At 41.5% G+C, this 21069-nt stretch overlaps 1 protein-coding gene across 3 annotated transcripts in view; it reads right to left on the bottom strand.

Annotated features, from left to right (window-relative positions):
- Positions 1 to 20403, bottom strand: part of LOC102390570 (SREBF chaperone) — a 98213-nt gene extending 77810 nt beyond the window's left edge. For 2 of the 3 annotated variants that reach the window (XM_025272556.2, XM_025272559.2), the window contains exons 1-2: positions 20269 to 20338; positions 14686 to 14764 (exon numbers count right to left, since the gene is read on the bottom strand). The gene's annotated coding sequence lies outside the window, so the exon portion shown is untranslated. Of the gene's footprint in view, positions 1 to 14685; positions 14765 to 20268 lie in introns of all 3 variants that reach the window. The other variant, XM_025272558.2, reaches the window with a different exon arrangement.
- Between the last annotated feature and the right edge of the window lie 666 nt (positions 20404 to 21069).

Genomic DNA, 21069 nt, shown 5'->3' with positions numbered 1-21069 from the left:
AATAGAATTTTAATACTCAAATTGTAAAGGAAGAAATAAAACTGTCTCTGCTTGCAGATGACATGATCATATGTCCTAAACTCCACCAAAAAAAACTATTCATACTGATAAATTCAGTATGGTGGCAGGATATAACATCAATACACAACAGTCACCTGCATTTCTACTGGGTTGGCCAAAAGGTTTCGAGCTTTTCCGTAACGCCTTACAGAAAAATCCAAAGGAACTTTTTGGCCAACCCAATAAATATTAACATCAAACTGTCAGAAAAAGAAACCAGAAAACAATCCCATTTACAGTATGATCAAAAAGAATAAAAGACTTAAGAACAAATGTAACCAAGAAGATAAAAGACCTGCACACTGAAAACCATAAGACACTGATGAAAGGAATTGAGGAAGATAGAAATAAATAGAAAAAAATTCCAAGTTCATGAATTGGAAAAATATTGTTAAAATGTCCATACTACCCAAGCAATCTAGATTCAATGCAACCTCCATCAAAATTCCATTGGTGTTTTTCACAGAAACAAGAAAATAATCCTATAATTTGTGTGGAACCATAAAAGATCCCAAAGAGCCAAAGCAATCTTGAGAAAGAGCAGTAAAGTTACAGGCATCATATGCTATAATAATCTGACAGTATGGTACTAGCATAAAAAAACAGAAACACAGACCAGTGGAACACAGCGGTTAAGTTCTGCTATAAACCATATATGTAGGGTCAACTAATCTTTGACAAGGAACCAAGAATATACAATGGAGAATGGACAGTCTCTTCAATAAATGGTGTTTGGAAAACAGGATATCCACATACAAAAGAACAAAACTGGATCCCTATGTCAGTGGTGATCCCTTGCACCACTTACAAAAGTTAACTTAAACAGGTCAAAGACTTAAGTGTAAAATCTGAAATGATAAAAATCCTAGAAGGTTACATAGAGAATATGCTCCTTGACACTGGTCCTGGCAATGCACAGGCCAAAAAAAAAAAAAGTAAAGAAAAAAAGTATTAGGTTGGCATAAAGTTCATTTGGGTTTTTCTGTATCATGAAAAAACCAGAACAAACTTCTTTTTGGCCAAAACAATACTACATTAAAGTACAAGGCTCTACACAGAAAGGAAACAATCAATAAAATGAATAGACAATGTATGGACTGGGAGAAAACATTTGCAAACCATATATTTGATAAGGGATTAATATCCAAACACATACCACTCAACAGCAAAACAAAAAACAAAATAACTTGATTAAGAAATGGGTAAAGGACCAGAACAGACATTTTTCCAAAGAATTAATGTACACAAATGGTACATGAATAGATGCTCAACATCATTAATCAGAGATATACAAATCAAAACCACAATAAGACATCATCTCACACTATTAGGATGGTTTCAATAAAGAAGAGAAGGATGTGGAGAAAGGGGTTTCTTGTACACTGCTGGTGGAACTGTAAATTGGTACAGCCATTATGGAAAACACAATGGAAATTCCCCCAAAATTTAAAAACCAAACTACCATTTCTTCAGTAAGGAGTGCTGGGAAAACTGGACAGCTACATGTAAATGAATGAAACTGGAACACTCCCTAACACTTTACACAAAAAATAAACTCAAAATGGATTAAAAACCTGTTTGTAAGGCTGGATATTATAAGACTCTTAAAGGAAAGTATAGGCAGAACACTGTTTGACATAAATTGCAGCAAGATCTTTTTTGATCCACCTCCTAGGGTAAAGAAAATAAATAAAAACAAATATAAACAAACGGAACCTAAACTAAAAGGCTTTTGCACAGCAAAGGAAACCATAAACAAAAGGACAACCCTCAGAATGGGAGAAATAGTTTCAAGTGAAGGAACCAAGGGATCAACCTCTAAAATATATTAACAGCTGATGAAGTGCAATATCAAAAAACAACCCAGTCAAAAGGTGGGCAGAAGATGGGGCCTCCCTGTGGTTCAGTGGTGAAGAGCCCACGTGCCAGTGCGGGAGAACCCCACGTGCCTCAGAGCAGTGGGCCCGTGCTCTAGAGCCCAGGAGACAGCGCTACTGAGCCACAAGTTGCACTACTGAAACCTGCACACCCTAGAAGCCATTCTCTGCACCAAGAGAAGCCCCTGCAGAGACGCCCATGCACCACAACTAGAGAGCAGCCCCACCAGCCACAACCAGAGGAAAGCCTGCACCGCAACCAACAACAAGCAGAGCCAAAAACAAATAATGTTTTTAAGCGGGCAGAAGATCTACATAGACATTTCTCCAAAGATGACATACAAATGGCTAAAAAGCACATGAAAAGATGCTCAACATCACTAATTATTAGAGAAATGCAATTCAAAACTATAATGAGGTATCACCTCAGATGGGTCAGAATGGCCATAATCAAAAAGTCTACAAACAATAAATGCTGGAGCAGGTGCACAGAAAAGGGAACTTTCCTACTGTTGGTGGGAATGTAAAGTGGACAGCACTATGGAAAACAGTATGGAGGGTCTTTAAAAAAATAAAAGCAGAGCTACCATGTGATCCAGCAACCCCACTCCCAGGCATATATACAAAGAAAAAACCATTTGAAAAGATACATGCATCCCAGTGTTCACTGCAGCACTATTTACAACAGCCAGGACATGGAAGCAACCTAAAAATGCTCATCGACAGATGAATGGTTTTAGAAGATGTAGTATATATATACAATAATAATAATCTGAATAATCAGTTCAGTTAGTTCAGTTCAAAATAATGAAATAATGCCGTTTGCAGCAACAGGGATGGACTTATAGATTGTTCTAATGAGTGAAGTCAGACAATCATACAATATTGCTTATATGTGGAATCTAATAAAAGGGTACAAATGAACTTATCTACAAAACAGAGAGCTACAGATGTAGAAAACAACTAATGGTTACCAGAGGGTAAGAGCAGGGGGATAAATTGGAGGATTGGGATTGACATATATACACCACTATACATAAAACAGACAACTAATGAGGATCTACTGTAGAGCACAGAGAACTCCACTCAATACTCTGTACCAGCCTAAATATGGGAAAAGAATCTAAAAAAGAGTGGATATACGTATAACTGATCCACTTCACTGTGGACCTGAAACTAACATAAGACTATAAAGCAACTGTACTCCAATAAAAATTAAAAAAAAAAAACAAAAAAAAACAAATCAGCCTACCATATGACCCAGCAATTCCACTTACGGGCATACATCCAAAGATATCATTTCTTGAAGAGATTATCTGGATGCCTAGGCTCAGTTCAGGATTATTCACAATAGCCAAGATATGCAAACAACCTACCTGTCCATCAGCAGATAAACAGATAAGGTAGGGTTGTGTGTATTAACATATTAACTAGTCACAAGAAAGAAGGAAATTCTGAAATTTGCAGCAACGTGGAAGAATCTATGGCACACGATAATAAGTGAAATCAGCCAGAAAGACAAATACTGTATGATCACCCTCATAAGTGGAATCTAAAAAAAAAAAGTGTCCAACTCACAGAAACAGAGAGTAGAATGGTGGTCACCAGGGCCTGGGAGAGATGGAGAGATGCTGGTCAAAGGGCAGAAGCCTTCCCTGATAAGATGAATAAGCTCTGGGGAATTTAACATGCAGCACAGTGACCACAGTCAACAATACTGTGAGTGCCTGAAAACTGCTGAAAGAACAGACTGTAAGGATTCTCACTACAAAGAAAAGAAAAAAGGCAACTGAGGTGATGGATGTGTTCATTAACCTGATTGTGGTAATTATTTCACAAAATACACATATGTCAAATTACCATGTTGTATACTTTAAATAAACACAATTTTGTTAATTACACTTTAATTAAACTGACAAAAGCTTGAATATTTATATACATATTTACATTTAAAAATATACAGTAAGATACAGACATCAACCACATATTTACATCCTTCTCAATCTCAAAGCTAAAGTCAAGTGCAGTGGGAACACATTAGAAGACTTCCCACCAAAGTCAGAGGCCAAACAAAGCCACGCACCTCACCACCAGTGTTTACCACTGCTGTGGAGGAGCCACCCATCACAAAAGACAACAGAAGGAAGACACAGGTGTACAACCAGAGCAAACATTTATTTGTGGATAATATTATAAACCTAAAAAATCCAAGAGAAGCAACTGAAGACCTATCACAATTAATTAAAAATCAGGTAAGATGATGAAAATTAATATATACAAATCAACAATTCCACATACATCATCATCAAGTAGACAGAAGGGAATATGCTTCAGCATTAAAAACAAACAAGAAAGACCTGAGAATACAGTTGGCATAAAATCCAAGTGTATTAAGAAATCCATCAAAACTAAAACCAAACTCAGAGAGAAAGCCATGTAATCTTAGCAGGGAAGATTCATCATCAAAATGTCACTTTTCTTACACTAAGCTAAAACTGTAATTTAGTCCCAATAAAAACAAACAGGACTTTCAACAAACAAACTTGTCTTAAAGTTCATAAAGAAAAACAAAAAACAGCAAGGAAAGTTGTGAAAAATAAAGATAATGAATTAGAATTTACTTTACCAAACACTGAAATATGCTATAAAACTAGGGTAACTAAAACAATATGATACCAACACATTAAAACATGGATTAATATCTACAATTGAAAGTCTAGAAATAGACCCAATATACATGATATGTGGCAAAGTACATCATACATAGTAAATGATAAAGGATATTTAAAGAAGTGGGGAAAAGATGAATTGTTCAATAAAAGGTATTTCAACAAATGAGCAGCCAATTGGGAAAAATTAAATTGGACCCACACTTCATACTAAAAAAAATTCCAAATGGATAAAGGTAAAAAATGAAACATAAAAGGTAAAAAGGTAAAAAATGGATAAAAGGTAAAAAATGAAACATAAAAAGTACTTTAAGAAACCATAGGATAATTTTTCATACACTTCTACCAGGGAATATCTTTCTATGTATGACAGAGAACCCATAAGCCTTAAAAAGTCAATTAAAAATCAATTTTTTTTTCATGACAAAACCATCCTAAGTATCAATAAAAAAATATTTTAAAATCTATAAAAATATAATTGCAATTCCTATCACTGACAAAATGCAAAGTTTCTTCCTATATAATTTTTTTTTTACAAAATTAAGAAACACCAAAGCCCAGTAGAAAAACAGGCCAAGGATACAAACTGACTTCACAGAAAACTAAAATGGCCCTTAAACCTTAACTTTGCTACAGGATGAACTAAGAAGTTTTGGAGGAAAAAAATCTAGTTTTTTTAAGCTAACAGACTGGCAAAGATCAGGACTTCCTGGTGATTCAGCAGTTAAAAATCTGCCTCGCAATGCAGGGGACACGGGCTTGATCCCTGGTCCAGAAGCTAGATCCCACAGGACTCGGAGCAACTAAGCCCGCGAGTCACAGCCACTGAGCCACTGAGCCACAACCAGAGAGACCATATGATGCAACAAAGATCCCCTGTGCTGCAACTAAGACTCGAAACGGCTAAATATATAAATTTAAAAACAAACAAAAAAACTGGCAAAGTCCAAACTGTGAGATATCACAGTGTTGGTGAGGGTGTGGATAAACAGGCACTGCCAAACTGGCTGGGAGCCTAAGTGGACAAAACCTCTACGGAGGTTTAACTTGTAAGAGCTATCAAAACCACAGAAGCACATACTCACCTCCCAGCGCTCCTGCCTCAGGTAAGTGAATGGACACACACCCTTGGCCATGCGTGGACTGATGTATACAGAACGCGCCTCAGCGGTGTCTGCATTAGCAAAATGTAAAACACCTTACATATCCATCCATAGAGCACTGGCTAAATAAAAGTACATCCTGACAATGGAATATTCTCCAGTTGTAAAAGACAATAAAAAGCTCTTCCGTATTGACAATGATCTATCACAAACAGAGAAAAGAGCAAGTGTGCTACTTTTCATGTAAAAGAAAGGAGCTCTCTGTGTGTTCGTCTGTATTATGCACAGAACAGGCCTGAACAGACACTCGAGAACTTGTAACTCTGGCTGCCTCTGGGAAAAGGATCTGGTGGCCAGGGGCAAGATGGAAGGGAAACGTTCTGGTGTATACCCTGTTGTACCTTTTAAATTTTGTGCTATGTGAATACAGTACTGCCCTGAAAAGCTAAAATTAAAAAAAAAAAAAAATGAAAGCCTCCTTCTAGGAGCAGCAGCCTTCTATTCTGAGCTTCTGTAACTGTATTTCCACTTGGCCCTGTGTTTATTCTGACTTTCCCAGCCTCCCCTGACTGACTGCAGTCCCTCCTGGGAGGTCACGGCTGAATCACCTTTGTGTTCCCTAGAGTGGTCAGCACCTCCTTTGGTGCCAAAAGGAAAGTCACTATAGGTCTGTTCACTGTGCTAAACTAGTCCACTGGTGCAAAGAATTCATCTTTGGAGGGCAAGTTGATTTGGAAAGTGGATCAATGATCAGGACAGGAAATTCTGCTTCTCTAAGCATTAAAATTACCCAAATAAGCTGGAAGGATTTTCAGCAGACTTAAATTAACAGTACTGAAAAAAGAAAGGAGTTTCAGTTAACGAACGAAAGCTGATTTCAAAGAACTTGAAGCCTGAAAACATCATATTCAAGAGGATGACTATTGCCACAATTAGGATAATTGTTGGGATGGCGCAGCAATACTCGTATTGAAGGAAGACTAAGTTAAACGGTTGTGATGATCATCGCAAAAAACCATTACAGGATGCTGACTCCTCTGCACAATTCAGCATCAACAGATACATTGAAGACTTTCTTCCACAACACCAGCAACCTACATTTTCATTCCCTCTTGACGTGGTCAGCAATGACTAACAAATGGACTGAACTGACTGCTAAGAACATGGGCAAAGAATGTTTTAAAGCTAGAAACAACACAGGAGTTCAATAGGGCAGCCCTGTCATTTCGTAAGACTGCAGGCCCAGAGGTAGGGTGCCCTCAGCCTTGGTCTCAGAAGCATGGCCAGGACCAGACTCCTGCTCTCAGCCACACATGGGTATGTCCAGACCTCACAGAACGGAAGCCTCTTGCCTGTGGCTTCCTGAGAGAAGTGTGTTCTTCTGCAAAGTACCATGCTTCTTGAGAGTTTTCTCAAAAGTGAAGGTGTGATGAGTTTAGATTTTATTACTGTCTCAAGAGCTTTTAATATAAACACCACATGGAAGATGGTTGCATTCCAAACACAAAACATGCAGAAGACCTGTTTGTGAGGGAGAGAGTGCCAAAGAGAGCCAAGAGATGAGAGGGACACCTGGTAAAAGTTTTTTCAGCAACTGGTGCTGGGAAAACATGACAGCCCCACACAAAAAAGTTCAAGTGGACCCTTGTATCATATACAAAAACTAACTCAAAATCAATCAAAGACCTAAACAAAGAACTAGAACTAATAAAACTCTTAAAAACAGGGGTAAAACCTTCATGATACTGATTCTGAAAGGATTTTGTGGATGTGACACCAAAAGCACAGAAAAACAACAACAACAACAGATAACAAAATCACTTTTGTACCTCAAAGAAAACTATCAACAGAGTGAAGAACAACCCACAGAATGGAAGAATATATTTGCAAGTCATGTATCTAAGAAGAGATTAATATCCAGAATATAGAAAGAACTGCCACAACTCAGCAACAACAAAAAACTCGATTCAAAAATGGGTAAGTAGGGACTTCCCTAGGGGTCCGAAAGACTCTGTGCTTCCAATGCAACGGGCATAGGTTTGATCCCCGGTCAGGGAACTAAGATCCCATGTGCCCGCTGCATGGCCAAAAAAAGAAAAAAAAGGGCAAAGGACTTGAATAGATACATTGAATATAAATGATCAAAAGGCACATAAAACTGCTCAACATCACTAATCATTACAGAAATAGAAATCAAAGCCATAATGACATATCACTTCACACCCAATAGGTTGGCTCTTATTTCTTAAAAAAAAGAAAAATAACAAGTGTCAGGACACATGACTGTGCTTGCAATTCATCTAAAAACTAAGACATATTATTTGAGAAAATGTATTAAGGAATTTGGAGGGAAATCACTGTTATTACTTTATATGCAACATACACTGTATGTATGTTCTGTATATGTATAATCAATGCACTATTTCTTTTCAGTCTGGTTCTGGGAGTTATGTGAATGCACAATTATTAAAGTACCCCCCACAAAATAAAAGGGACTTCCCTAGCAGTCTAGTGGTTAAGACTGCGCTTCCAATGCAGGGGTGCAGGTTCGATCCCTGGTGGAGGAACTAAGACCCCACATGCTGTGTGGCGTAGCCAAGAAATAAGTATTGGTAAGGATGAGACATAACTAAGTGATACATCACAATGGATCACTACTCTCTGCTTTTGTGTATATTTCAATTTAATGATAATAAACATTAATAGGCAGAGAAGTCCTTTGAAATGTACAAGGCTTTTTCAGAATGTACCCCTTTACAAAATTTAGCAGCAATGAATACATAAGGATCAAAGATCTGAACTTAAGACTATAAAAACTCTTAAAAGAAAACAAAGGGCAAAAGCTTCACGTTAGATTTGACAATTCCTTGGTATAACACCAAAGGCACAGGGAACAAATGAAACGTAAACAGACTGAACTTCATAAAAATTTTTAAATTGTGTGCATCAAAAGAAACTATCAACAGAGAACTTCCCGGGATCCAATGGCTACGGCTCTGCATACTCACTTCCGAGGCCCCAGATCCCTGGTTGTGCAGCATGGACCAAAAACACAAAGATACTATCAACAGAGTAAAAAGGCAACCCACAGAATGGGAGAAAATATTTAAAAATCATATATTTGACAAGGGATTAATATCTAGAATATAAAGAAAAGTCCTAGAACTCAACAACAGAAAAATCTGATACAAAGTTAGAAGTTTAAAAACAAATAAATAAAAATTTTTAAAAAGTGATCTGATTAAAAAATGGGCAAAGGGCTTGAACAGACATTTCCCCAAAGAAGATATACAAATGGCTAATAAAAGCATGAAAATATGCTCAACATTACTGATCACTAGGGAAATGCAAACTGAAATTACAATGAGTCAATAGCAACCACGGAAAACACTTCAGAAATATTAACAGAACTTGCTCTGAACCGAGGACAGTGCTAGTGCTACAGCTGCTGGGGTTAAAAAGACAAAAACAAAAACTCACCACTGAACTGTGTCAATCCAGACTCCTGACCATTTATAAACATTTAGGAAGGCAGGGTTTAGCAACGTGAAGTGAAGCAGGGGGCTAGTAATTTGAGACAATATACAATCAATACTGGGCTTCCCTGGCAGCTCAGAGGTAAAGAATCAGCCTGCAATGCAGGAACCACAGGAGCCACGGGTTCAATCCCTGGGTGGGGAAGATCCCCTGGAGGAGGGCATGGCAACTCACTCCAGTATTCTTGCCTGGAAGCATGGTGGGCTATATACAGTCCATAGGGTCACAAAGAGTTGGACACACTGAAGAGACTTAGCGCGCACACACACAATCGATACTAGGTTGCGGGTTCAGAATACAGACTCATCATTTCTTTCTTCGTGAATTTAAGCAGATGCCAGTATACTTAAATACATATTGCTGCGACCTTACATCAATTTATTAGACATCTGCTCTGTTGTCTCTTTCATCCATTTTATAAACTGTATAAGCACAAATTTAAGGCAGTCTTTACCATTTTTTTAAAATTTATTTATTTTAATTGGAGGCTAGTTACTTTACAATATTGTAGTGGGTTTTGCCATACATTGACCTGAATCAGCCATGGGTGTACATATGAGTACTTACCATTTAAATTATGAATACTTTTAAAAGGTTTTAAGGTCAAATTGAGTACATGAACTTCAGGAATATTAAAAAAAAAAAGGTCAACTCTGTGATTATGATATTTAATTGTTAAACTGCTTATGCTATAATAAATTTCAAAGTACACATGTAAAATGAGATTTAGAAATGCTGCTCTCTTCTAGGCTCATATCTTCTAGAGTACACTTCCACTTCCGCCTTAGTTACTGAAGATATCTTTCTGAATCAGTGTATGATGCTGTCAACGGATCCTATCTCAGGTCATAAGTCTTCACTTGCAAACATTAAGAAAATTACTCTTAATCTGAATACTGATCAAGGGATAAATTTTAATTGTATTATTTGTTAAATGCTGGACTATATTACAGAAAATGTTTTTTCAAGAAATCATTTTAAGTATATAGATCAGTGTTTTTTACAGGTAAAATGCTAAAATAAGCTGCCCATGATAGATATGAATATATCTGAGTTTTATAGAATATTACAAATTAACAACAGGAAAAAATATTTATTTTATACAACAAATACATTCACACAAATTTGTAGGACTTACAAAGAATTGATATCTGAGAAAAGCTTTGGTTCGCTTACACTACATACACGTTCAGAGCATTAGGCACCTTGTACTTGAAACCTGTGACAAACTGGCAGATGTTTAAAGGGGAAGCATTACCGCAAAATGAACAACTTCATTTTTCTAAAGACTGTGCTCCGCAAATTTGATCGGTAAAGCTCTTTATTTAGAGTTCTGAAGAAATATTCTCTCTTCAATGAAACATTTTCACACTGGAATGATGTAAGTTAAAGTGATAAAGAGTATTATTAAAATAAATGTTTATATATAATAAAAGAAAATTATTCTTAAAATGTATTCTGAGTGAATAGTTGAGATCTGTACTATGCAACCATTTTCTATGTTGATTTTAAGTGATCTTTTAAGAAATTTGTTCACCAAAAAAATATTTTATAAAAACTACAAAGAGAGATAATCACCTCATAGGCATTACAATGGCTACTATCAAAACATGAGAAAACAACAAGTGTTAGCAAGGATGTGAAGAAACTGGAACCCTTGTGCATTGCTGGCAAGAATGTAAAATGGTACAGCCTCTGGGGAAAACAGTCTGATGGTTCCAAAAAAATGAATCATAGAATTACCATACAATCCAGCAATTCCACTTCCATACTGGCCCAAGAGAACTGAAAACAAGGACTTGAACTAATATTTGTATACCCAAGTTATCAGCAGCATTACTCACAACAGCCAGAAGGTGGAAACAATAAAAATGTCTATCAACAGATGAATGGATAAACAAAATGAGGTATACACAGAATATTATTCAGCTTTAAAAAGGAAGTAATTCTGACCCATGCTACAACATGAGAATATTATGCTACATGAAACACACCAGTCACAAGAGAGTAACAGGGTATAATTCCATTTACATGATATACTTAGTCAAAATCATAGTTATATAAAGTATTTAGGATGGTTACTGCCAGGTACTTGGGAGAGGAGAAAATGAGTTACTACTTAATGGATATAGAGTTTCAGTTTTGCAAAATGAGGAGAGATACAGAGAGAATGGGCTTCCCCGGTAGATCAGCTGGTAAAGAATCCGCCAGCAATGCAGAAGGTCCCGGTTCGCTTCCTAGCTCAGGAAGCTCCCCTGGAGAAGGGATAGGCTATCCACTCCAGCATTCTTGGGCTTCCCTGGTGGATCAGAAAGTAAAGAATCTGCCTGCAATGCGGGAGACCTGGCTTTGATCCCTGGGCTGGGAAGATCCCCTGGAGGAGGGCATGGCAAACCACTTCAGTATTCTTGCCTGCAGAATCCCAAGGACAGAGGAGCCAGGTGGGCTACAGTTCACGGCGTCGCCGAGTCAGACACAACTATCCACATCACAGAAAGAATGGTGGTGATGTTGTGAAAATTTATAAATGTTTTTTAATATCACTGAACTGTACACTTAAAATGGTTAATATGGAAACTTGTATATTTACCACAAGAGAAAAATGGAACAACAAAAAACAATGAGGAAATGGCAGGGGGCAAGCGAAAGCAGGCTTCAGAGGGATTCAAGTGTATGAAAAAAAATGAAAGGATATAGGATAGCAAGACAGATTTGGAGACAAGAATGTAATCACTGTAATGTTTAGAAAAGACATGAAATGTGTTTTTTATGGTAAAATTTGAGAGAAAGAGCAAAATGTCTAGCCATTAAAAAGAAAAAAAAAACAATGTTATAAGCCAGAAGAACACACAAGCCAGAGAACTCTCAATATAAATGAGACTATGAGCTCCCTAGGAACCCAGGCAAAGAGAGAACCATTCTGACACAGTTCACAGTATGGTTTAAACAAAATCAAATCAATGGTTCAGAAGAGGCATGACCACTCCCAGGCACTGGACCTGAAGGCAATTTCTAATTGGACTCACAGATTTTCTTGGAGGCTTCTTGTACAGCTCTTAACACAAGCTGATGGGGCCGTGTGAAGCGGAAGGAGGCCAGAAATATGCTAATGATCCAGTTTCATTCAAAGAAAAAACACTGCCTGGAACAGGTGCACCGAGCCTGTGCCAGAACAACCCCATGGACATCCTTTACCACAGCTGAGTTCAGGACAGCTTTTATCCTCCTGACAAGAATATGAGATGCAACATTCTCTGCTGCCTGCTGAAGGCAGGTCTTGATATTCCTAACAGTCACTGTTGCTGGGGGGACAACTGAGAATGAATGTCAAACCCAACCAGGGCTCATGCCTGAAAGATGAGAACTAATCGCTCCCTGAAGCTGGGACAGCACAGGGCTTCCCTGGTGGCTCAACAGATAAGAATCCAATTGTCAATGCAGGAGACACGGGTTCAATCCATGGTCTGGGAAGATCCCATGTGCCGTGGAGCAACTGGGCCTGTGCACTGCAACTGTTGGGCCTGTCCTCTGCAGCCCAAGAGCCTCAACTGCTGAGCCCATGTGTCCCAACTACTGAAGCCTGGGTACCCTGGAGCCTGTGCTCAGCAACAAGAGAAGCCCCCACAGTGAAAAGCCCGCACGTGGCAGCTGGAGCGTAGCCCTCACTCACTGCAACGAGGGGATCCAACACAGCCAAAAATAAATGAATGAATAAATTTATTTTAAAAATTCTTCCATCCAAGTGGCCTCTTACAAAAAAAAAATAAAGATAAGGCAGCATAAACACTGCCTGGCAGAGGGAAGAAGGGGTGGATGTGCCAGCCTGGGGCAGATTATAAGAGTGGGGAGCTACTGAAGATTGTTGAGAAAGAGAGACCATGATTGAAGACTTTGTGAGTGACAGCACAGCCTTCTGAAAGGTGCAAACGAAGCCCACAGCCACATGTAGCAGGCTGGACTGGACAAGGCTGCTCAAAGGGAAAGCCACTGAAAAACATCAAAATAAATGAGAGCCCATGTTTTTTAAAAAAAATCAAAAATGTTCTACAACAGTTTTATACATGAAAAAAATGTTCACACAGAAAATGGATACAGAACAGTATGAACCCATTACACAGAGAAAGAAAATAAGAATGAGCAAGAAAGAAGCCTGAGAAGAACCCTGCAGGTGGTTACCACTGGGATTACAGACAATGTAAATTCTGTGCGCGCATATGGGTGAGCTTATCAATTTTTAAGAAGATGAGTGATTCGAATTAAAACAACAACTCTAATTCCTCAACCTAGAAACTGCAGGGAAAGCAGAAACAGCACTACAGTTGAGAATATAATTATGACATTATCTACAAATAAGAAAGAAATGGACTAAAACCAAGAGCCAGATACACACAGATCTTCCTCAGTTTACAGTGGAGGCACATCCTGATGCGCGCGCGCACGCGTGTGTGTGTGTTAGTCGCTCAGTTGTGTCCGACTCTCGGAAACTCCATGACTGTACCCTGCCAAGCTCCTCTGTCCGTGGAATTCTCCAGGCAAGAACACTGGAGCAGGTTGCCATGCCCTCCTCCAGGTACATGCTGATAAGCCCATCCTAAGCTGAAAACACTGCAATGCCGAAATTGCATTTACTGCACCCAGCCTGCTGAATGTCATCACTTAGCCTAGCCTACCTTAGATGCGCTCAGATCACTGACATTAAAGTTGGGCAAAATCATCTAACCCAAAGCCTATTTTATAATAGTGTTGAATATCTCATGTAACTTACTGAATACCATACTGAAAAATACCAAAATACCAAAATGAAAAAATGGTTGTCTGAATACAGAATGGCTCTAATTGTATTAGTTGGTCACCCTCATGAGATCCAACCAGTCCATTCTGAAGGAGATCAGTCCTGGATGTTCTTTGGAAGGAATGATGCTAAAGCTGAAACTCCAGTACTTTGGCCACCTCATGCGAAGAGTTGACTCACTGGAAAAGACTCTGATGCTGGGAGGGATTGGGGGCAGGAGGAGAAGGGGATGACAGAGGATGAGATGGCTGGACGGCATCACTGACTCGATGGACGTGAGTCTGAGTGAACTCCGGGAGTTGGGGATGGACAGAGAGACCTGGCATGCTGCGATTCATGGGGTCCTAAAGAGTCAGACACGACTGAGCGACTGAACTGAACTGAACATGAGTACGTGTCTGACTGGGAGCTGGGCTCAATGCTGCTGTCCAGCATCACGGGAGTGTGGCTGTCAACATATCACAGGCCTGAAAAGATTAAAAATTCAAAATTTGGAGCATGGTTTCTACTGAATATATGATTGCTTTGGCACCATCATATCGTTGAAAAATGGTAAGTTGAGTCATCATTAATTCAGAGGACTGCCCGAGCTTGGCAAAACTAAGGCGATGCTGATGAGATTCTAAGTGAAACATGAAAACACTGACCTCGTGCTCTGGTTTTAGAGCCAGGGCTCTCAAACTGCGGTTCCCTCAGGCAGCAGTGGTTCAGCAGTAAAGAATCCGCCTGCAATGCAGGAGACACAGGAGAAGCAAGTTCAATCTCTGGGTCAGGAAGATCCACTGAAGAAAGACATGGCCACCCACTCCAGTATTCTTGCCTGGAGAATCCCATGGACAGAGGAGCCTGGTGGGCTACAGTGCATGGGGTCACAAGAGTCAGACACGACTTATCAACTAAGCATGCAAGGCAACAGTAGCACCACCGAGCAACTTGTTTGAATTTCAAATTCCAGGGTCTACCCCTGACCTACAGATTCTGGAGGTGAGGTTAAAACAACTCCTCCAGGTAATTTCAACTCACACTTAAGTTTGAGAACCTAGGTATGAAGTAATACTGTCTCATCTGGATACTATCAGCTTATATAATTAGGAAACTACATTTCTTGCTCAAAACCCATTCTGTTATTTTAACCTAAACTCCTGAAGAACACTAATCTATTCAATTGTGAAATAAGCTGGAAGATGACAAAGATTTTTTTAATTAGATACAATTCTGAAACCACTCATTCTGAAATAATGTACTAACCACTGCAGTGGAATGAACTAAAGAATCTAGTTTGTAAAAAGTGATAAGGAATCAACATGCTTACAATTTCAACATTTAGATGATATGAAAATATTCTAAGGTTGCAGAATACCACAACTACAACTATTATAAATGCCATATTTGTATACACTGATTAGTCTCTTGGGCTTCGAACTCAATTAAGTTGTTTAAAATAGAAGTTCACCTGCTACAATGTTGGTGGGAATGCAAACTGATACAGCCAATAAGAGGAACAGTATGAAGGTTCCTTAAAAAGCTAGAAATGGAACTACCATATGAACCTGCAATCCCACTCCTGGGCACATATCTGGAGAAAAACATAATCTAACAGTATACACACTCCCGTGTTCACTGCAGCACTGCTTACAACAGCCAAGACAGGGAGCAGCCTAAATGCCCATCAACACAGGAATGGACAAAGAACCTGCGGTACATAAACACAACGGAATATTACTCAGCCATCGAAAAGAATGAAATAATGTCATTTGCAGCAACACAGATGGACCTAGAGAGTGTCAAACTGAGTGAAGTAAGTCACGCAGAGAAGGAAAAATATCTTATGACCTCCCTTACGTGTGAAATCTAAAAGAAATGATACAAATGGATTTTCTTACAAAACAGAAAATGAACTTATGGTTGCCAGGGGGGGAGGGAAAGTTAGGGACTTTGGGAAGGCCATGTACACACCGCTCTATTTAAAAGAGATAACCAACAAGGACCTACCACATAGCATGTGGAATTCGGCTCAATGTTACAATATGTGACAGCCCGAATGGGAGTAGGGTTTGGGAGAGAATGGATACATATATATGTATGGCCAGTCCCTCTGCTGCTCACCTGAAACTATCACAATGTTGTTACTTGGCTATACTCCAATATAAAATTAAAAAGTTAAACTCTGAAAAAAAACAGAAGAGGTTCAACAAAATTTTTTCTTTTCTTTTTTTTTTTTTTTTTTTGGCCACACCACACAGCTTGTGGTACCTTAGTTTCCTGAAGTACCCAGGCCCTCATCAATGAAAGCACAGAGCCCTAACCTCTGGACAGCCAGGGAATTCCCAAAGCTTTAACTTCTAAAGGGCTATATCAGTCACTATTGCTTCAAAGGTAAAGAGTACTACTATATTTGCAACATAAAGGCTACTGAAAAACCAAATCTTTCACACTCAGAATACAATTTCTAAAATAATTTATAATTGGTTATTAATATGAAATACCCTGATTATGTAGAATTACACTGAACTTCACTAGACTTCCAACTTAGGAACAAAGGGTTAGCATGACACATTACATATTTTATGAATTCAGAAAATGCTGAGTATTAAACAAACCAGGGGGTTCTTAATGTTTTTATGAACTCCCAACAACAAAAACTCAAGTACATATCCCCAATATGTGTGTACATATCTCCAATTTTTGTGCAAAAATTATATGTATGTACTACTGTGATCAAGATCGCCAGGAGAAATATTAATAACCTCAGATATGCAGATGACACCACCCTTATGGCAGAAAGTGAAGAAGAACTAAAGAGCCTCCTGATGAAAGAAAAAGAGGAGAGTGAAAAAGTTGGCTTAAAGTTCAACATTCAGAAAACGAAGATCATGGCATCCGGTCCCATCACTTCATGGGAAATAGATGGGGAAACAGTGGAAACAGTGTCAGACTTTATTTTTTTGGACTCCAAAATCACTGCAGATGGTGACTGCAGCCGTGAAATTAAAAGATGCTTACTCCTTGGAAGGGAAGTTATGACCAACCTAGATAGCATATTAAAAAGCAGAGACATTACTTTGCCAACAAAGGTCTGTTTAGTCAAGGCTACGGTTTTTCCAGTAACCATGTATGGATGTGAGAGCTGGACTATAAAGAAAGCTGAGTGCCGAAGAATTGATGCCTTTGAACTGTGGTGTTGGAGAAGACTCTTGAGAGTTCCTTGGACTGCAAGGAGATCCAACCAGTCCATCCTAAAGAAGATCAGTTCCAGGGGTTCATTGGAAGGACTGATGTTGAAGTTGAAACTCCAATACTTTGGCCACCTGATGCGAAGAGCTGACTCATTTGAAAAGACCCTGATGCTGGGAAAGATTGAGTGCAGGAGGAGAAGGGGACAATGGAGGATGAGATGGTTGGATGGCATCACCAACTCAATGGACATGGGTTTGGGAAGACTCCAGGAGTTGGTGATAGACAGGGAGGGCTGGCGTGCTGCGGTTCATGGGGTCGCAAAAAGTCGGACACGACTGAGTGCCTGAACTGAACTACTGTGATAATACCAACTGTACTTATAAAATACAAAACAAAACAAACAAACAAAAAAAAAACAAAATTAAGGCTGAAATAAAAAGACTGGCTTTATTTTTTTTCCCTGAGACCCATGTGCCCCCGTGATGCATACACACACCCTCTTTGGACTCTACTGCAAAACTGCACAGCCCAGCAGGCCTGCAAGCTGTGTCCCAGACCAGTCAAGGGGGAAGCTATGGAATACAGAGGTCAAATGAATATCTCCCTCCTGTTGAGTTCGACCATCCCTGACTCAAGCCTGTGACTCTGGGCTCCTCCCTTCACCCCAACATCGTCTTCTGCTACCTCTCATTTGGCGGGTAGTGGAGAAGACTGTGAAGCCAGCAGACGCAAGAACGGCATAAAAGCATGGACTCTGTTTTCAGACAAACCTGGATTTGCAACTGGGCTCGGCTCCTAACTCACCGGGTTACCCAGGGCCAGTCAGAAAACGTTTCTAAAACTAATGAGTAAAGAGGGTGATAACAGGGTCATCTCTCCTGGTTATTATGATGGTTAAGAGAGATAGGCTGCCATGAGAGCACTCAGCAGAGAATCTAGATAGCCCAAGTGCTCAATAAAATATCTTACCCAGAATTATTACTTCAGGAAGCAAAAGAAGTCACCTGAATTTTGTTTCAGCAGCCAACTCAAGAAGGGAATATGTTACTGTGGAAGGCCTCCCTTGGGGCTCAGCTGGTGAAGAATCCGCCTGCGATACGGGAGACCTGGGTTTGATCCCTGAGTTGGGAAGATCCCCTGGGGAAGGGAACGGCTACCCACTGCAGTATTCTGGCCTGGAGGATTCCATGGACTGGACAGTCCATGCGTCGCAGAGAGTCGGGCACGACTGAGCAGCTTTCACTTCTACCCTCTCCTGTGGAAGTAGCAGGCAGTGCTGTCGGGCAGACTTGGTTTGAAGGTCTGATCCCCACTGACAAGCTGGGTGACCCTGGCAACTCCATTTCTCTATGAGCGAGGAGTCTTCTTATTCGTTCAATGGGAGTGTTGATACAAACTCTACACGAAGTGCCTGTCAGAGTCAGTAAAACTAACACTCTCTCTCTTTGTCGCGAAGTCGTGTCCGACTCTTGTGACCCCATGGACTGTAGCCTGCCAGGCTCCTCTGTCCATGGGATTCTCCAGGCAAGAATACTGGAGTGGGTTGCCATTTCCTTCTCCAACACTTGGGAACCAAATGGCCACCGAGGGTGAGGGTAAGCGAATAACACATAAACTAAGTGTTATTCCACAGTCCTTGGGACACATTCAAGTGCACACTAAGAGTAAGCACCCTCTAAAGCCTACCATCAAATGTTAATAAATGCCTATGTACCAAACGCCACAGGTATGGCTCATTTCCCAACTGGACAGGTGACTTCTTCATAACTGCTTGAATTCTTCAAGCAAGCCACAATCTTCATCCTCCGCTGTCATAAACTAGGAGTAGTAGAGTTTTCATACCCATCTCCGGACAGTAGACGAATCCAGATGAGGGGGCGGGGCGGGGGCGGGGGAGACCTAAACCAGTAATGACACAGCGCATGGAGACCACCGCACGGAGACCACAGGGAGAGGTGCTGTTTCTACCACGGCAGCAAAAGAAAAGCGGGGTCTCTCAAACACCAGAGGAGCTCATAATCAATGAGAATTACTTCAGCTTCAACAAACCACCGAAAGAATGACTGTAGAGATATATTAATATACATTTTTCACATCACGTGTCCCCCACAGGAAATGCTGCAAATGTGTGAGACACCTAAAACTCTCATCAACATAAAATTATAGACAAGTCGTCAGTTAGAGAACACCTAAAAATACACCCAACCGGACACCCTTGCCCCTGACTCCCTTACAAAAGCTTCAGTTTTTAGCTCGATACCCTAAGATGGCAGCACCCCCATAAGGACACTCCATAACCCAACTTCACAAACGTTGGGTCAGAAGCACCCTCAAAGCTAGCATCGTGAAATAAACCTTTACTAAGTCCTCTTCACAAAACGCATTGCAAAATCCCCAGGAGTTTAGTCGCCCAGCTCTATCACCACAGAGGGTGCGGGCAGTGAGTGAGACGACCAGGGAAAGTCACCACGGCCAAAAGCATGTCCACCTGCACAACCATCCTGACTTCAGGCTCCTGCATGGTACACTGGGGTGATAAGCCCACCCAGAGTATAAACAGAGGCAACGGTAGTAAGCACGTTGATTTGTGAGGGAAACAGAAAACTCGACACCAGGCAGAACCCAGGGAAGCAACTAGCTACGTGTTGCCTCTCAAGCACATTTCACAGAAGAGACAGGTGCGGACAGCGTGCTCTCCCCTCCCCGCAACACCCAGACAGTCCAAAAGCAGGTTCTAGAATCTGCAGCTCCCCGGGGCACAGCGGGGCCCCGGGGGCGCAACAGCGCGACCCCCGGTCAGGCCAGCGGTCGCCGGGGGGCGAGGAGGAGGGCGGCGGGCGCGCGCGGTGGGCCCGGCCAGGGGCGCGGCCGCGGTGAGGGTGGGGTCGCGGCAAGCCGGCCCCCTCTCCGGCGCGGTCTCCCGGCGCGGCCCTCACGGCTGCTGGACAGCGCCCACGCCGGCGCGCCGCGGCCCCCATCCCGGAACCCCGCGGGCCGCGCAGCGTGAGGCCCGGGCCGGCCGGCGGACGCTGAGGGGACGCGCGCGGAGGTACCTGTGGCGGCAACAGCTTCTCGGCGGCGGCGGCGGCGGCGGCGGCGGCGGCGGCGGCGGGAGGACGGGGGCGGGGCGCGGCGTGCGCGCTCCCGGCCCGCGCGGTCCGGGGCGAGGCGCCCTCCCTCCCTCACTCCCTCCCTGTTTCTCTCTCCCCGGCGCCCGCGCAGCTCTCCGCCCCTTCACCTCTCACCTCCTACCTTTCCCCTCCCGCTCCCGCCCCCGCCGCACTTCGCACGTGCTCCCAGCGGCGCGCGCATGCGTGGTCGAGCCCTGCCGCCCGCGACTCCCGCTCGCCCCCTGGCGGACGCCGGGCCGAACGACTCCCTGGTAGGGAAGATGTCCGGGCGGGGCCGGCGAGGCAGAGCGTCACGCTGGGACAGAGCCCGGAGTACAGCACCGGAGCTTTTTAACAGAACATTCCAGGGTATATTAGCAAGAACACTCACAGGACGCCCGTGTTCCCTGTTTTATAACAGCGAAAAATTAAAAGGCAGCTGAAGTATGCAACAAATGCAGTTGGGTCAAATTATGTCCATGAAAGTGACTTTCTCTAAGGCCTTTTGAAAACGATGTTGCTGTTCAGTTGCTAAGTCGTGTCTGACTCTGCGACCCTATGGGCTGCAGTAGGTCAGGCTCCACTATCCCCCGGAATTTGCTCAAGTTCATGTGCATTGGGTTGGTGATGCTATCCTACCATTTCATCCTTCTCTTTAAAAGGATGTTTTATGAATACTAATGTGGAAAGATGTTCTTAAGAGAAGGTTCAGACTGAGCTCAATTAAAAAAATCCAAGGAAAGG

Source organism: Bubalus bubalis, chromosome 21 (genome assembly GCF_019923935.1).
Source record: "Bubalus bubalis isolate 160015118507 breed Murrah chromosome 21, NDDB_SH_1, whole genome shotgun sequence".
Classification (NCBI taxonomy): Eukaryota; Metazoa; Chordata; class Mammalia; order Artiodactyla; family Bovidae; genus Bubalus; species Bubalus bubalis.
The sequence above is the reverse complement of the archived record's forward strand: the minus strand, read 5'-3'. Positions and strand labels throughout refer to the sequence as shown.